The sequence below is a fragment of the Gossypium hirsutum genome, chromosome A02, assembly GCF_007990345.1.
Source record: "Gossypium hirsutum isolate 1008001.06 chromosome A02, Gossypium_hirsutum_v2.1, whole genome shotgun sequence".
Lineage (NCBI taxonomy): Eukaryota > Viridiplantae > Streptophyta > Magnoliopsida > Malvales > Malvaceae > Gossypium > Gossypium hirsutum.
In genome coordinates this window covers 90,962,530-90,979,136 of record NC_053425.1, presented here as the reverse complement: position 1 = coordinate 90,979,136, position 16,607 = coordinate 90,962,530, and the positions used below count along the sequence as shown (strand labels likewise).

At 34.8% G+C, this 16,607-nt stretch overlaps 1 non-coding gene across 1 annotated transcript; it reads right to left on the bottom strand.

Annotated features, from left to right (window-relative positions):
* Positions 1–15,881: 15,881 nt before the first annotated feature.
* Positions 15,882–15,988, bottom strand: LOC121216705 (small nucleolar RNA R71). Its single transcript, XR_005912884.1, has one exon. It is a non-coding gene; the product is annotated as a small nucleolar RNA R71 (small nucleolar RNA).
* Between the last annotated feature and the right edge of the window lie 619 nt (positions 15,989–16,607).

Here is a 16,607-nt window from a genome sequence, read left to right as displayed (position 1 = left end):
AATCATCAACAAATCAGAAATTAAGACATGGGCTTGATAGTATACTGAGCAACGATCACAAAAATGTAGAAATTATCAAAAACTGAACAAAATACATACCTTAATCAACAAGTCTCTTAGACGAACCCTAAAAGCTTTTTTTTATTTCTTTTTATTTTTATTTTTGGCACAAAATGGATGATAATAGCCAATTTCATGTTTTTGTTTTATTAATATTAACATAAATATACATTTTACCATTTTGACCTTATTATAAACATATAATAAACACATAAATAATGGTCATTAATGTCCATTAACCATGTTAATGGTCCATTTAAAACATAAGGACCTCATATTTTAAAAGTCATAACAAATAGGCACTTTTAACATATAGCATGCAACTTTTACATTTTACGCGATTAGGTCTTTTCCACAAAATAAGCACACAAATGATCGAATTTTCATACGAAACTTTCACACATGATAATTCACATATTATAAACAGAGAAAATAATATTAAAATATTTTTTGACTCGAATTTGTGGTCCTGAAGCCACTATTTCGACTAGGGTCTAAATCGGACTGTTACAACTCTCCCCCCTTAAGGATTTTCATCCCCGAAAATATTACCATTGAACAGATTCGAATATTATCGTCTCATAACATCTTCGAGCTCCCACGTAGCCTCTTTTACATTGTGTCAGTGCCACATTACTTTTACAAACAAAATTTTCTTATTTATTAATTCTTTAATCTCACGAGCTAAGATACGAATCGGTTCTTCTTCGTAAGTTATATCAGACTGAATCTCAATTTCGAACGGAGAAATTACATTCAAGGGATTGGATCTGTATCGTCTAAGCATCGATTTGTGAAACACATTATGAATCTTTTCTAGCTCAGGTGGCAACAACAATCTATAAGCAACCGGCCCGATACACTTGATAATCTCATACAGCCCGATGAACCTCAGACTCAATTTGCCTTTTCTTCCAAATCAGAGTACTTTCTTCCACGGAGATACTTTCAGAAACACTTTATTGCCAATCTCAAATTCAATAACTTTTTGTTTCAAGTCTGCGTACGATTTCTGACGATCAGAAGTTAGTTTTAAACTATCTCGGATCACTTTTACTTTCTGTTCAGTCTCTTTTATCAAATCCACCCCGTGAATCTTATTCTCACTGAGTTCAATTCAATATAAAGCTGTACGGCATTTGCGACCATATAAAGATTCGTACGGTTCCATTTTAAACGATTGAAAACTGTTATTATAAGCGAATTCAATCAAAGGCAAATACTATTCCCACATACCTTCAAACTCAAGAATGCAACATCTCAACATATCTTCAAGAATCTGAATAATTCACTCGGATTGACCATCCGTTTGTGGGTGAACAGTAGTACTGAAGTGTAATTTCGTACCCAAAGCATCTTGTAATTTCTTCCAAAATCGCGATGTGAATCTTGGATCTTTGTCCGACACAATAGATAATGGCACACCGTGCAATCTCACAATATCAGAAATGCATAACTAAACTAACTTATCAAGTGAGTAATCGGATTGTACTGGAATAAAATGGGCTGATTTCGTCAATCTATCAACCATAAACCAGATTGCATCCTTTTTTCTCAGGGATAAGGGCAAACTCGAAACAAAATCCATTGTCACTCTATACCATTTCCATTCCAGAATCATAATCAGTTGTAACAAACCAGATGGCACTTGATGTTCAGCTTTGACTTGCTGACAAATTACACATTTAGAAACAAAGTCGGAGATATCTCTTTTCATTCCAAACCACCAATAATGTTGTTTCAAATCATTATACATTTTCGTAACAGATAAATAACTATTGTGAGCTTTTTTCAAAATCATCTGAATCAACTCTAGATTTCTCGAAACACAAATCTAATCTTGGAATCTCAAACAATCATCAGCATCAATTCTAAATTCTGAATCAGAATCAGAATCACTCTGAACTCGTTTTGCTATTATCTCATTATCAAGATTTTGGGTATCAATAACTGCTGTAAGAACAATGGTCTCGCTTTCAATTCGGCTAATACCAAACCATCATCGGGTAGAACCAAATGAGCATTCATTGCACGCAATGCAAACAGTGATTTTTGACTCAAAGCATCAGCAACAACATTTGCTTTTCTCGGATGATAGTCAATCACAAGCTCATAGTCTTTTAGGAGTTCTAACCACTTCTTTGTCACAAATTTAGATCTTTCTGAGTCATCAGATATTTCAAACTTTTGCAATCAGAATATACGTGACATTTCTCACCAAAAAGATAGTGACGCCAAATCTTCAAAGCAAATACGATGGCAGCTAACTCAAGGTTGTGAGTCGAATAGTTCTTTTCGTGCGGCTTTAACTGTCTCGAAGCATAGGCGATGACTTTGCCTTTCTGCATCAAAACACAGCCTAGACCGTTCAATAATACATCACTATAAATCACAAATTCTTTACCCAATTTTGGTTGTACTAATACTGGAGCTTCAGTAAATAAGGCTTTCAACTGATCAAAGCTTTTCTGACACTTTCCGGACCATTCAAACTTTACATCTTTCTGTAGCAATTTTGTCAACGAAGTTGCAATCATAGAAAACCCTTTTACGAATCGTCTATAATAATCGGCAAGTCCCAGAAAACTACAGACTTCAGAAACATTTCTTGGAGCCTTCCAATCCAAAATAGCTAAAATTTTGCTCGGATCAACTCGGATACCTGATGCTAACACAATATGACCCAGAAAATCAACTTCACACAACCAGAACTCACATTTGCTAAACTTTGCAGACAATTGTTTATCACGCAAAGTCTGTAGTACTATTCTTAGATGCTTGGGATGCTTGGACTTATCACGCGAATAAATCAATATGTCATCATGAATACGACAACAAATCGATCTAAATATGGTCTGAAAATTCTGTTCATCAAATCCATAGTGCATTAGTTAGTTTGAAAGGCGTAACTAAAAACTCGTAATGGTCGTATCTCATTCTAAATGCAGTTTTTGAAATTTATGAGTCTGTTATTCGCAACTGATAATAGCCTAATCTCAAATCTATCTTTGAAAACACAGTAGCTCCTTTCAACTGATCAAACAAGTTATCAATTCGTGGCAGAGGATATTTTTTCTTGATAGTTACTTTGTTCAATTGACGATAATCAATACACATTCTCATCGTACCGTCTTTCTTTTTCACAAACAGAAATGGTGCACCCCAAGGTGAGAAACTCAGTCTAGTAAACCCTCTATCGATCAACTCTTGCAATTGAGACTTTAATTCTTTTAGTTCAGTCGGAGCCATTCTATACAGAGCTATCAAAATCGGAGTAGTCTCGGGCACTAAGTCAATGCCAAACTCAACTTCTTGTATCGGAGGTAATCCCAGAAGTTCTTCAGGAAACACATCAGGGAATTCACATACAACAGGTACTGATTCAACTTTCATTTCTAATACCTTTGAATCAATCTCATAGGCAAAGTAGGCTTCACAACCCTTTCTTACAATACTCAGAGCTTTCATCGAAGATATCAAAGTCATTAACCCATTCAAATCACTAGATTCAATTCGGACTCCTTCATCATTTTTGCATCTCAAATCAATAGTTTTCCATTTGCAATTCGCAACAGCATCGTGCAAAGTTAACCAATCCATACCCAAAATTATATCAAATTCATCAAAGGGTAATAACATCAGATCAGCCCGAAAACAAAAGTCTCGGAACATTAACGGACAATTCTTATAGACTTTATCAACCAAAACACATCTACCTAGGGGGTTCGATATTTTAATTACAAATTCAGTAGACTCTACAGGAAAAGTCTTACTGTTCACTAAGTTCATGCATGTATAAGAGTGTGTCAATCCTGGATCTATCAAAGCAATCATAGAAGTATCGTAAAGAGTAAAAGTACCCGTAATCATATCTGGAGACGAAGCTTCCTCACGAGCTCGAATAGCATAGGCTCTAAAAGGTGCGCGAGCCTCGAACCGAATAATAGTTTCTTTAGTTCCTCTTTGACTACTACTCACATTTCTTGTATTTCTAGGAGGTCTACCACGAGCTAAAGTGTTACTCGGTCTAGGATTTTGTACAATCTCTTGCTCAACAGACTCGAGACAATCACAAATAAATTGATCTAAAGATCCACATTTAAAGCAAGCTCAATTATACAATTTGCAATTACTGGGATGTCTTTTACCACAATGTCCACACTCGGGTCAATCAGAACGAACATTTCCAACACTGGCAATAGAGGTAGTTGGAGCTTTGAAGCTCGAATGTGATCTAGCACGATCTCTACTCGAATGTCCCACATTAGCCTTTGAACGACTAAAATCATCTCGAAACTTCTTTGACGTGGACTGAAATTATTTATTTGCAGATCTCTTTTTCATATCTCTAGCTTCACAATCAACTTTTCTTTTCTCTTTCCCGAGTTCTTCAGCTTTACATGCTCGTTTAACAAGCACTACAAATTCTTTTATCTCAAGAATCCCGACTAACAAACATATATCTTCATCCAAACCATCTTCGAATCTTTTACACATTATTGCTTTAGTCGAAACACATCCTCATGCATACTGGCACAATCTTACGAATTCTTGTTCATATTTTGTAACAGACATACGACATGGCTTCAGTTTAAGAAATTCTTTACGTTTCTGATCTGTGAATCTCTGACTAATGTATTTCTTCCAAAATTCAGCTTGGAAGAAATCCCAGGTGACCCATTCCCTCGGAACCACGGATATTAAAGTCTTCCACCAATGATAGGCCGTATCTCTTAGAAGCGGCATTCATAGCAAGTCAATGACAATTCATCAAATACTCTTATTGTATTCTCTAACCAGAGCTTAGCTCTTTCAGCATCACCATTCGTAGTAGCACAAAATTCTTTGGCCCCATAATTTCTAATCTTATCGACCGGTGGCTTACTTAATTGAATCAAATTTGCTTATGGCATAGCCAGAACTTGCGGAGGATTAGTCGGGGTTAGGGGTTGTTGAACAGTCGGATTAGTTCTAATGTACTGGCCGAACCAATCATTCATTATTTGATAGAAGGCTTGTCTAGCCTCTCCATCATGGCTACTCGTAACCGGTCTAGAATCGGATGGCGCTGTCCCTTGCGCGAGAGCAGGTGCATTACTTTTAAAATCATCAGCTACGGCTCATTTGGGATCCATTTACTGTATAAAAATACATTGTCATTGTCAGGATTCATCATACTATCGCAGTTCATAAATATGACATGTATAGCTAGACTCACATATGCTATCTTAATCCTAGAATCAACTAAACCGTAGCTCTGATACCAACCAAATGTAACACCCCTAACCCGTATCCGTCACCGGACTAGGGTTAAGATGTATTATCGGACATATCGAAACATTCACAAACAAATTCATAATAAAAAATCAAACATCAACATATCATAATCAAATATCAATTTTAAGTCCCTTTCTTAGGTTATCGAGACCTTAAGCATCCATTAGAAAGGGATCGGGACTAAACAGAGTTCATACAAGATTTTTCAAAACTTAAACATTTTTTCAAAGTTGTACAAGTCACACGCTTGTGTAAATAGGCTGTGTGCCTCACATGGCTTTAGACACGCCCGTGTGTCTATACCGTGTCAAAACAGGGCATACATACTGATTTGTCCACACGGCCACAAGACACGCCCGTGTCCCATGCCGTGTGAAAATTAGGGAGACTACTGACTTGGCCACATGGCTGACCACACGGCCTATCACACACCCGTGTGTGTGACCGTGTGGTTTGCAGGCTCATTTTGAAATGGCCCTCGAGCAACACGGTTGAGACACACACCCGTGTCTCTGCTTGTATGGGCAAAAATAGGCCATTTGAAAGGCCAAATTGCCACCCATTAAGGGTCCTCCCTACAAGCATCAGATAGACAACATATTTTCAACCAATTTTCAAACCCAAATCATACATCATTCATATCATATATTCATCAACCTATTTTATTCATAATTCACAAATCAAAATATAACATTCATAAGCCAAAGACATACCTAAATATATGATTTGTAATATCAATTTACCTTATTCATTCTCATGCCAAATTGTTCCCAAATCCATAATCAAACATAGACCAATAACTTACGAAATTGACCATTTCTCTTGGCCAACCAAAAACACCTCATAATAGCAATATTGCATTACATATCATATACCAAATTCAACCATAAGTTTAACCATATTCTAGCCATGTCACATGGCATGATATACACATTACAAAACATAATCAAAGTACTTCTAGCCTATACATGCCATACTTTAATATTCATATTTTCAAAAGGTACCAAAAAGAAGTTTGATAGTGTGGTGATGATTCTCGATGATCCCTGAGCTTTCGATAACTTCAATATCTATAAAACATATGATAAACACACAGAGTAAGCTTTGAAACGCTTAGTAAGCCATATACAAATAAACTTAACAATATAAACATATAAGCATCATAATATACAATATACTCTTGAACCAAATGCTATCACAAAACACATAGCTCAAATACATTTCACATATTCTCCATTCATTTGCACATAATGCATATTTTCTCATACTTTTATCACATATAATCACTTGATCACAAATATATATATACTTACCTTTCAACATCAAATATGATATACAACTTCAAACGTGCCTGAATTGGATACGCATTTCATATTATCATTCATTTCTCAGAATGCCTGTTGAACCATTCGGAATCATAAGGATACGCGGATAGCTCAAAAAGCTCGTACAACGCCAATGTCCCAAATATGGTCTTACACGTAATCAAATATCAATGCCATTGTCCTAGACAGGGTTTTACACAAAATCAAATATGATGCCAATGTCCCAGACATGGTCTTACATGTAAATCATAAGTCGATTCCAATGTCCCAGACAAGGTCTTACACGAAAGCACATATCGAATCCTATGTCATGACATATGTATCCTAACTATTCCTATGGTTCGTACGGGGTTTTTCAGACATCGGAACTTTGTCGATAATTTCTCAGATGTCTCATATTTCTCAACTCATATAGTCATTCATTATAGTTCAATAGCATATAATTGATAGTAATTCAATTCAAAGCACGCTTATTTGTATATTAACTTACCTCGTACGGATTCAAATAAACAAAATCGGCTACTCGACAACTTTTGATTTTCCCACATCTAATTCTGTTTTCTTTGGTTCATGATCTATATAAATTCAAATTTAACTCTTTTATTCACCAAATCATTCAATTTAATCCAAAAACACATATTTATGGCATTTTACAAATTAGTCCTCACATTTTCACATTTTGACATTTTAGTCCCTAATTCATAAAATCATAAAATACACAAAATTTCCTTTTACACAGGCTTAGCCAAATTTTCATAGTGTTCATACAAGTCCACATATTACATTTATTTCATATTTTAGTCCCTCAAAATCTCATTTTCACAATTTAGCCCAAATTACTCAAATTCATCAAAAATTTAAAGACAAAATATACTAACCCAACGCATATCTTTCATTTTCTACCAACTAACTTCATAAAACTCATAATTTCATCAATGGCTAAACTCAAAATCATCAATAAAATAAAAAATTAAGACATGGGGTTGATAGTATACTGAGCAACAATCACAAAAATATAGAAATTATCAAAAATTGAGTAAAATACATACCTTATTCAACAATTCTCTTAGCCAAACCCTAAAAGCTTTTATTTCTTTCATTTTCTTTGTATTTTCAACACAAAATTGATGATAATAGCCAATTTCATGTTTTTGTTTTATTAATATTAACATAAATATACATTTTACCATTTTGACCTTATTATAAAATATAGTAAACACATAAATAATGGTCATTAATGTCCACTAACCATGTTAATGGTCCATTTATAACATAAGGACCACATATTTTAAAATTCATAGCAAATAGGCACTTTTAACATATAGTATGCAACTTTTACATTTTACGTGATTAGGTCCTTTTCACAAATTAAGCACACAAATGATCAAATTTTCATGTGAAACTTTCATACATGATAATTCACATATTATAAACATAAAAAATAATATTAAAATATTTTTCTTACTCAGACTTGTGGTCTCAAAACCACTATTCTGACTAGGGTCTAAACCGGACTGTTACATGAAGAGTTGAATATGAGAAATCTTATTAGGTTTCATTTATTATTTGTACTTTAGTTTCAATTGACTAAAAGTGTGATTTGATCTAATTTTTTGACTTTAGGGCACGAAGGAGGCCTAACGGAAGACTAACGTGTTTGTAAAGTGTGCAGGACACTAATTAGAGCCATTAGAACTCAAGACTGGTTTCCATGTTGCAACAAGAAAGTTAAAATGTCGCAACATAGGGAGTAGAAGGCGAATATGGCTATACTACTTGTGGTGTCATGAAATAGCTAGTGGATGTAATGACACACCTTTGCAGTTGAGCTTGAGCTAAGCAAACTACCTTTAGTGTTGCGACATAGCTAGTGGATGTCGTGACATCGGCCCTGTACGTGAAAACATTAATGAGTTAAGGGTGTTTTGGTCCACAATGTATTTTAACAGAAAAATGATAGCCAAACTAGGGTTTGAGGACGATGATCAACCTTAATATTATAAATAGGCTTATTAAACACTTAAGTGAGGATCTCTTCTATAACTTAGAGTTTTTCCTTTCAGTTTAGTTTTTAAATTGTAGATTCTTTTGTATTTAGGATTCTTTTTAGTTTATTTTCGTCTATGTTCCTCACAGAATCTGATTTGTGGATTCAATGCAAACTCTTTGTGAATTTCTGCGCTTCATTCAAATACAATTCAGGATTCTTCTTAAAATCTTAATCTTGATTTGTTCTTTATGTTTATTTGCATTATCAAGTTTATGTTGTTTATAGGATCCGTAAGGAATTAATCCTCTTATGGGGGATTAGCGAGTGAAAGTCTGACTAATTATATTTATTGTAGGGTTTTTTAGCGAATCAGCAGTTCGGGACAGGAAGAACTTAAACCCTAGGCCTACAACCTTAAGAAGTCATCTAGGTTGGAATTAACTCAAAATTGGTATTGCCTATCTGTGAACCCCTTATGCCAATCCGATCTGGACTGAAAGGTTGAGAGATAAGTTGTTCTTACCGACTCGTTAATTTAGTGGACGATCAAGAGATCCTGCTATGGTAATGACTAGTTGATTGAGTAGAAACCTCAGTTTACATATTAGTTCTCTGTTTTTCATTCTTTTGTGCATGTCTATTTCTTTTATTGTAGAAACAAATATTTTTCACTTTATATTTTTCGTACTTTAATTTATTTACAGTACTAGTTAGATCTATTTATGTTTAGGTTAATATTAATTTAGTACTCTGATAAGTCTAAATTATATATACCTATTTAGCATCTTTTTTCTTAATAGTTGAGCAAATTTTGAGTATATTATTAGCAAATTGTATGAATTTAATTCATATTAAGACATTGGACGTGATTTTAGAACGTTTGTAGTTTTATTAATTTTTAGAGTTAATTTTGCATATAATTAAGTTATATTGCTACGTGTTTAATAAAGTGCTTAATATATTGCAGTGAGACCATGAAATTGACTAACATGGGAGCAAATTAAATGTCATACACGAACAAGTCATATGGATGACTATAGAATGATTGGGTTCAAAATTTTACCTTGACCCGGTTGAAGTTGGTTGCTAAAAAGAAATCTAATTGTGCCTTAAATTGGGTCACAAAAACTTCCATCAAGGGGAAGGGAAGCCCAAATTCGGCAAGCATCAAGAGTAGCCCAAAAATAATATTTTGAAAGACTTATTTGGAGGTCCTTGCAGTTTGGAAAGAATAAAAAATCAGCTCCCAATTATTACTCAAGAAATCGTTCAACCCCTAGCACAAATCAAGCTAGAATCAAGTAAGGAAATCAAGGAAAAATTTAGTCACTATCCACAAATCATAGTCGGTCAAGAGAGAGAGAATTTTAAGGGATCCCTTAAGCTATTTTTAGTTAATTCCTATGCCTTCCTTCTACTATAAATACCAACCCTCACTTGTCATTCCATAACTTACTAATCCATCAATCCCCCATTCATCTCACTGTTCACATTTTCTCATCTCCTTTCCTATCCTTTTCATACATAAAGCCATTCATTCTCCTCATTTCCCTTACCCAGGAATTCCTTGAGAAAATTCTCTCTCGGCTGGATACCTTGAGGAGCATTTTGCGAAGAAGCAGTCACAAAGACCGGAGGAAGCCACTATGAGTGGTTTGGAGAACCCCCAAAAAATTTCAAGAGTTCTTTTTCCTTAATATCTATTTTTGCTCTTGTTATTCAACATGTTTGGAATTTGTTTTGTCATTTTTTCAGTAACAATGATAGTTTAATTTTGTTTAGCTAGAATGATTACATTAATTTGAAAAAGTTCATTTGATTCATGTTTATGATGTTTTGTGCCTCAATCGTTCATGCTTTCAATTAAACTCATGCATGTATTTCATTCATTAAAATGTGATTGAATGTATTAGAATTAGTTGATCAATCCTAGCTAGATGATGATTAATGGATGCAATAATTGAAAGATGCATGCTTAATTTAGATCCTAGCCCAGTTAAATTCAAGGTTTGTAATAACTCGAGAGAGCTCTATTACCTTGCATAACTTTTAGATTTGTGTGATTAAATTGTTTCAAACCAAATTTATCCCTATTACTTCACATAAACTCTAAGAAACTTTTAGTTAAATATGATCATGGTAGTATGCATGTTTTTCTAAGTACAAGATTTTGAAAGGACTTATAACTAGTTTCAAGTTAATGAAAGATCGAGTTGCCATGGAATATTTTCTGGAATATTGTTAAACACGATGAAAGATGAATTGTGTCAAATGTTGTATGCATTCTAGCTCATTCATGATCTTATTGATGAAGCTTGTGAATTTGCTACTAAGCCATCCTATCGCATTATTAATCTTATTTGCATTTAAGTAAATTTGCATCTAGATAATTAATTTAATTTGACATCATTCAACCCAATTTATTGTGTTTTCTTACCAACTTGTAAATCTTTAATTTTGCAAATTATTGACTAACATATACAGTCCCTGTGGAGACGATAACTCTTTTACTTACGTATTATTTAATAGAAATTATGTACACTTGTACAAACCTACACGTTACTTACTTGCCTCCCTTGGGTATGATCCTCGAAGTACTTACCTACTTCATTGTAAGAACTATATTACAACCTGACCCGTATACTTGCGGACACCTGGAAACACAATTTACACACTTTTTATACCCCTCTTAACTTAAATTCATGCGAATTCGGTTAAATTCTTGTCGAAAAATAATTAATATTTATAAAATAATTAAAGTGCACTTAAAATATGACCATGTTGAAATTTAGTTAATTTTATAATTATTTTTGATGAATTTTGGTTATTTTCGACAGATTTGTAGAAAGGGCTGCCAGAAACACAAAACCGAGAAGCAATTTGAAGTATCGAAGCGAATTAATTTCTAGCCTAATAAGGTCCAAAATTATATATATTAAATCATAATATAATTAATTTTAATTTATATCCAAGTTAATTTGGGTTAATAAATTATTATTAATTAATTATGAAAAAATGGTCCGATTAAACCAAACCGAGTGAACCGAACTAGCCAAGGAGAGGATAGCCCAAAACCGTCCAAGTGCTGACCCAATTCAACTTATTAGATGATTATTTAAGCTGAAAAGAAGCCTTTGAAGACATGTTCAAATTGCAAATCAGCCCCTCCACAATTGATGGCTTTGAAGACTTGCCCCAAGCCAAATTTAGCAAAGTTGAAATCATCAACTTTGCCACATAAATGGCTGGCCAAGGGGTGGCTCTTTGGCTGCCATTTTTAGAAAATTTTAGGTGCCACATTGATCTATAAAAGCCCCTTTGGCTGATCATTCAACGCATCCCTCATTCATTCCTCATTCATTCACATCTCTTCTCTCTTCTCTCACTTTCTCCTCTTAATTTTTCCATTTCAAGTTCCTTGCTCTTGTGCCAATTTCTCCCCTTGAGAAAGGGTTCTTCTTCAGCCATTCTAGAGTAGCAATTGACTGTTCATAGAAGCCTTCATCGGTTAGAACAACAAAGAAGGAAGACGGAGCAAACTAGTCATGTAACGCCCTGAATTTGGGCCTAAAAGTATTATGTCTTGAGCATGGGAACAGTTATGAGGCTATTCATAAATGTTTAGTGGTGCAAGAAAGTGAAACAAATGCATGTCTGCTTCAGTGGTTGAGTGTTCTGGGAAGTGTATGAGAAGTCTTGGGTTCAAGCTTGGGCATGTGCAAAAAGTTTTTTTTAAGGAGTAAACACTGTCTCTGGGCAGTAGGCTTTTAAATAAATATAGGTAAAACATGACATAAAGGGTCTGCTGGTCTAGGGGTAAGTGGCATGTTATCTATGCCAGAGGACTAAGGTTCAAATCCTGGTGGGCGTCGTAGAGTGTTTTATTTTACTGTTGTGTTGTGAGAGAGTTGTGGGTTGACTGAAACACTGAAGTGTTTGAGGGGAATTCAAATTGGATGGTTGAGAGATTGGAAGAGTGATTTGAGGAGGGATTTTAAGAGAGAATCAAGGGGATCTGAAGTTGAGGGAGTGTTGGTGTCGAAGTGGGATTGTAGGCACTCATGCATTCGGTTTTGGGGATTAGCAAATTGCTCTTCATTGTTCTGGTAACTGTCAACATTTGATTCATTTCTTTTCTGTAGAGACGAAATTGTTCTAGTAAATGGTTCCTCTCATTTTTTGAGTGGTACTTCTTTCTATTGTTGTTATTCTCCTTGGCTGAATGTTTCCTCTGCTCCCCTCTCTTCCCTTTCAGGTTTAAACAATTCCTCTTCTTCGGTATCCTATTACTTTGGCCAAATACAACTTCTCTTCCTCTCTTCCATTTCTTTCAGCTTTTAGTTCTTGATTCCTTGACTGTTTGCTTCCTTCTTCTTCCCTCTCAATCAGTTTTACCTTGGACAATTTTATACTCTTCACTCCCTCACTCAAGGCTTAGCCGAATGTATAATCCCTCATCCTTCTGTTCTTTCGATTTCGGCATTGTCTTTTGATCAATCGGACTAAGTGGATGGTTGCTCGCACTCTCTTTTGCTCTCTACCATGCTAGTCTTGTATCTAACATATTCTTTTACTACTATTTTTCTAGGGGTGTGATTGTGCTACCTTTTACCTCGGTGTATCGCGTGCCTATGACTATGGTTTAGGGGTGGGCCGATTGTGTCTTTCCTCTATTTTGAGATTTGTGCTTTTGGTAAGTTGGTACATGGTTGGATCAAATTATTTATGTATCGATATTGGTTAAGGTTAATAGGATTCGGTTGGAATGCAGGTGTCCTTTAAGGGCTAGTTATCGGTTTTGCAACGGTTGAAGGGTGCAAGCCTAAATCAGTTGTCTAAGGCAAGTGGTGTTGATCTTTTGGATAAATACTTTTAGAAGGCTCATTTTAACCCTATCATGTAGAGACTAATGTTGTGATATTATTGAATCTAGGTTGGTGTTCGTGAAGATTTGTGCTCTTCTCGCAAATAGGTGACTAATTGTTTGACTAACTGTTTGTGGTTGCCACTGTGTGACTAATTGTTTGTTTAATAAGAGATTACACACTGAGTTTTCATAAACCCACCCTTCTACTTTTCTACGCAAGTCATCCTTGGGCAAATCAGTGCTGCGAGGGACTCGATGGTGGTCACACAACTGTATTTGCTTTCATTTTTAACTTTTAACCTATAAGTATTTAATTTGGGTGTTTTCTTTTGTAATAAGGCCTCTCCAAGTTTTTTTTTAATTTGGGATTTATTTACTTAATTCATATATGCTAGTGGTAGGTCACGGATTTTCAAAAGATAAATGCTTTTCAAACACCACGTATACGCAACATATTTTAAAAAGCTTCTACAACAAACCTTGTTTTTAAAACGTAATAAGAATCTAATATGTTTAACATTTTGCTAAGACAACTTGAGTTTCAACAATGAACAAGATATCCTAAACATATGTTATTTTCGTAAAAAGGTTTTAATATAACACGAATTTTTCAACGAGATTATGTTTTTCGAAACGCACTTCAATGTGACATCGCAGATTCAGCCGTAATATCTAGGCCGGGTTTGGGGTGTTACAATTCAAGCCATGGAGAAACACCAGATTTGATTCTTGTTCCCTATCTCTTTAATTTTTGTTGTTGTTATGATGAGCATATCTATGAATATTTATGTTGTTGGAATGGTTAATTTAATCACCTTAGCTTGAGTTTAATTTGTGTTGGTTTGATTGCATTTCATCTTCTTAAATTATTAAAATTGTGTTTATGTTGTTATAGGCCTCGGTAAAATGCTTGATTAAGTAAAATCATGCCTAAGTTATTCTTGCATTACAATTGTGAGGTAGCTAATGAATTACTTATTTAAACGGACTGAAACTGTAATTGATGGACACAGTACTTAATCAATGCATGTTTATTCTTCTAAGGTAGCTGAAGGTTAAATTAGCAATGTATCTGGTGTTACACTTGCCTTGCATAACTTGCAAGATTATTGTGATTAAACTGTTTTAAGGTAAGGATACCTTGTTACCTCACATAGTCTTTTATGTGCTTGTTAGATTTAATTAATCGTTTGAATTGACGTAGGGATATGAAAGAGATTGGTTCAATTTAATGAATATGTATGTGCCATAACATGTTTGCTTATTAAAATTTGTTTAATGTATGAATTAACATAGGGATATGTTAATAGATGAATGGATTTGTGTAGGTGAATATGTTCATAAGTTAGCAAATTACCGAGCTGCCGTGAATTTATTCATAACAACATAGTCATGGGTTTAATAATTCTAAGTTAAAGAAATGTAATTAAATCAACACAATTATGTCATCTTGATTAAATCATATTTTGAAATTGTGCATTTCAGATTTATTTCTTTAGTTTACATAGTTTAAAATCTAAGTTTTTAATCACCCTCTTCAAACAAAATATTTTTCTTCACCAAAGTGTTTGAAATAGCATTCATAAATAATTCTTTTCGCAGTCCTTATGGGTACGATAACTCGACATTTACTTGTCACTTTATTACTTGTTGTGATTTTGTACACTTGCACATTTTCGTCATTCCAAGTTTTTGGCACCGTTGCCAGGGACTGTTTTAAAAAGTCATTATTTGTGAATTTGTTAGTTCTGCATTTTATTTTAATTTTCTGTTTAAACTTTAACTTAATTAATTTTTCTGTGATGATTTCAGGTGTTTATGAGTATTGACTGAATTATTGACCTACTCCCTGTAGACCCTAAGATTGAACGAACTTTTTAACAGCAAAGAAGACAAGCAAATCAGAGAAGGACCAAAGAGATGAACTTCAAAAATCTAAATCAAGGAAACGGAGCAAACCCTGCTCAAAATCCTATCCTTATTGCTAATGATAGGGATAAAGCTTTAAGACAGTATTCCGTGCCAGTATTTAATGATATTAATCCGGGTCTTAGGAGATCTAAAATTGAGGCACAATAGTTTGAGCTGAAGCCAGTCATGTTCCAGATGCTTCAGATAGTGGGCCAATTCAGTGGAATGCCTACTGAAGATCCTCACCTACACTTAAGACTGTTTATGGAGGTGAGCGATTCTTTCAAGTTAGCTAGAGTACCTGAAGATGCATTACGATTGAAGCTATTCCCATATTCACTAAGGGACAGGGCTCGATTGGTTGAACTCATTGCCACTAAACTCAATTTCCACATGGCAAAAGTTAGCAGAAAGATTCCTTATGAAGTATTTCCCACCTAGAAAGAATGCTAAGTTGAGGAACGAGATCACTGCTTTCCAACAAATGGATGATGAGTCCTTGTATGAGGCATGGGAAAGGTACAAAGAGTTATTATGGAAGTGCCCTCATCATGGAATCCCACATTGCATCCAACTTGAGACATTTTATAATGGTCTCAATGCTCATATGAGGATGGTAGTAGACACTTCTGCTAACGGTGCTCTCCTTTCTAAGTCTTATAATGAGGCTTATGAAATCATTGAGAGGATTGCCAACAACAATTATCAATGGCCAACCAATCGAGCAACGTCAGGAAGATGAGTTGCTGGAATACATGAAGTAGACGCTCTTACTTCACTTGAATCTCAAGTATCGTCAATATCCTCAATGTTAAAAAATCTTACTACTATCGGGTCTAATAGTTTTGCAGCACAGCCACTTAACCAACTTGAAAGTATAGCCTGTGTTTATTGTGGGGAAGGACATTTGTTTGAAGAATGTCCATCAAACCTAGAATCCATGTACTACATAGGTATCCAAAACCAAAATCGAGGAAGGCAAGGACTACAATCCAATTTCTATAACCCATCATGGCGAAACCACCCAAACTTTTCTTGGAGTAACTAAGGGGTTGGAACCAGAAATACTTATGCCCAACCTAGATTGACCCAGCCACCTAGTTTTCCCTAATAAGTTCAGAAACTAGCCCAAGCTAAACCATTCAATGGCTTAGAAAATCTGTTGAAGGCATACATG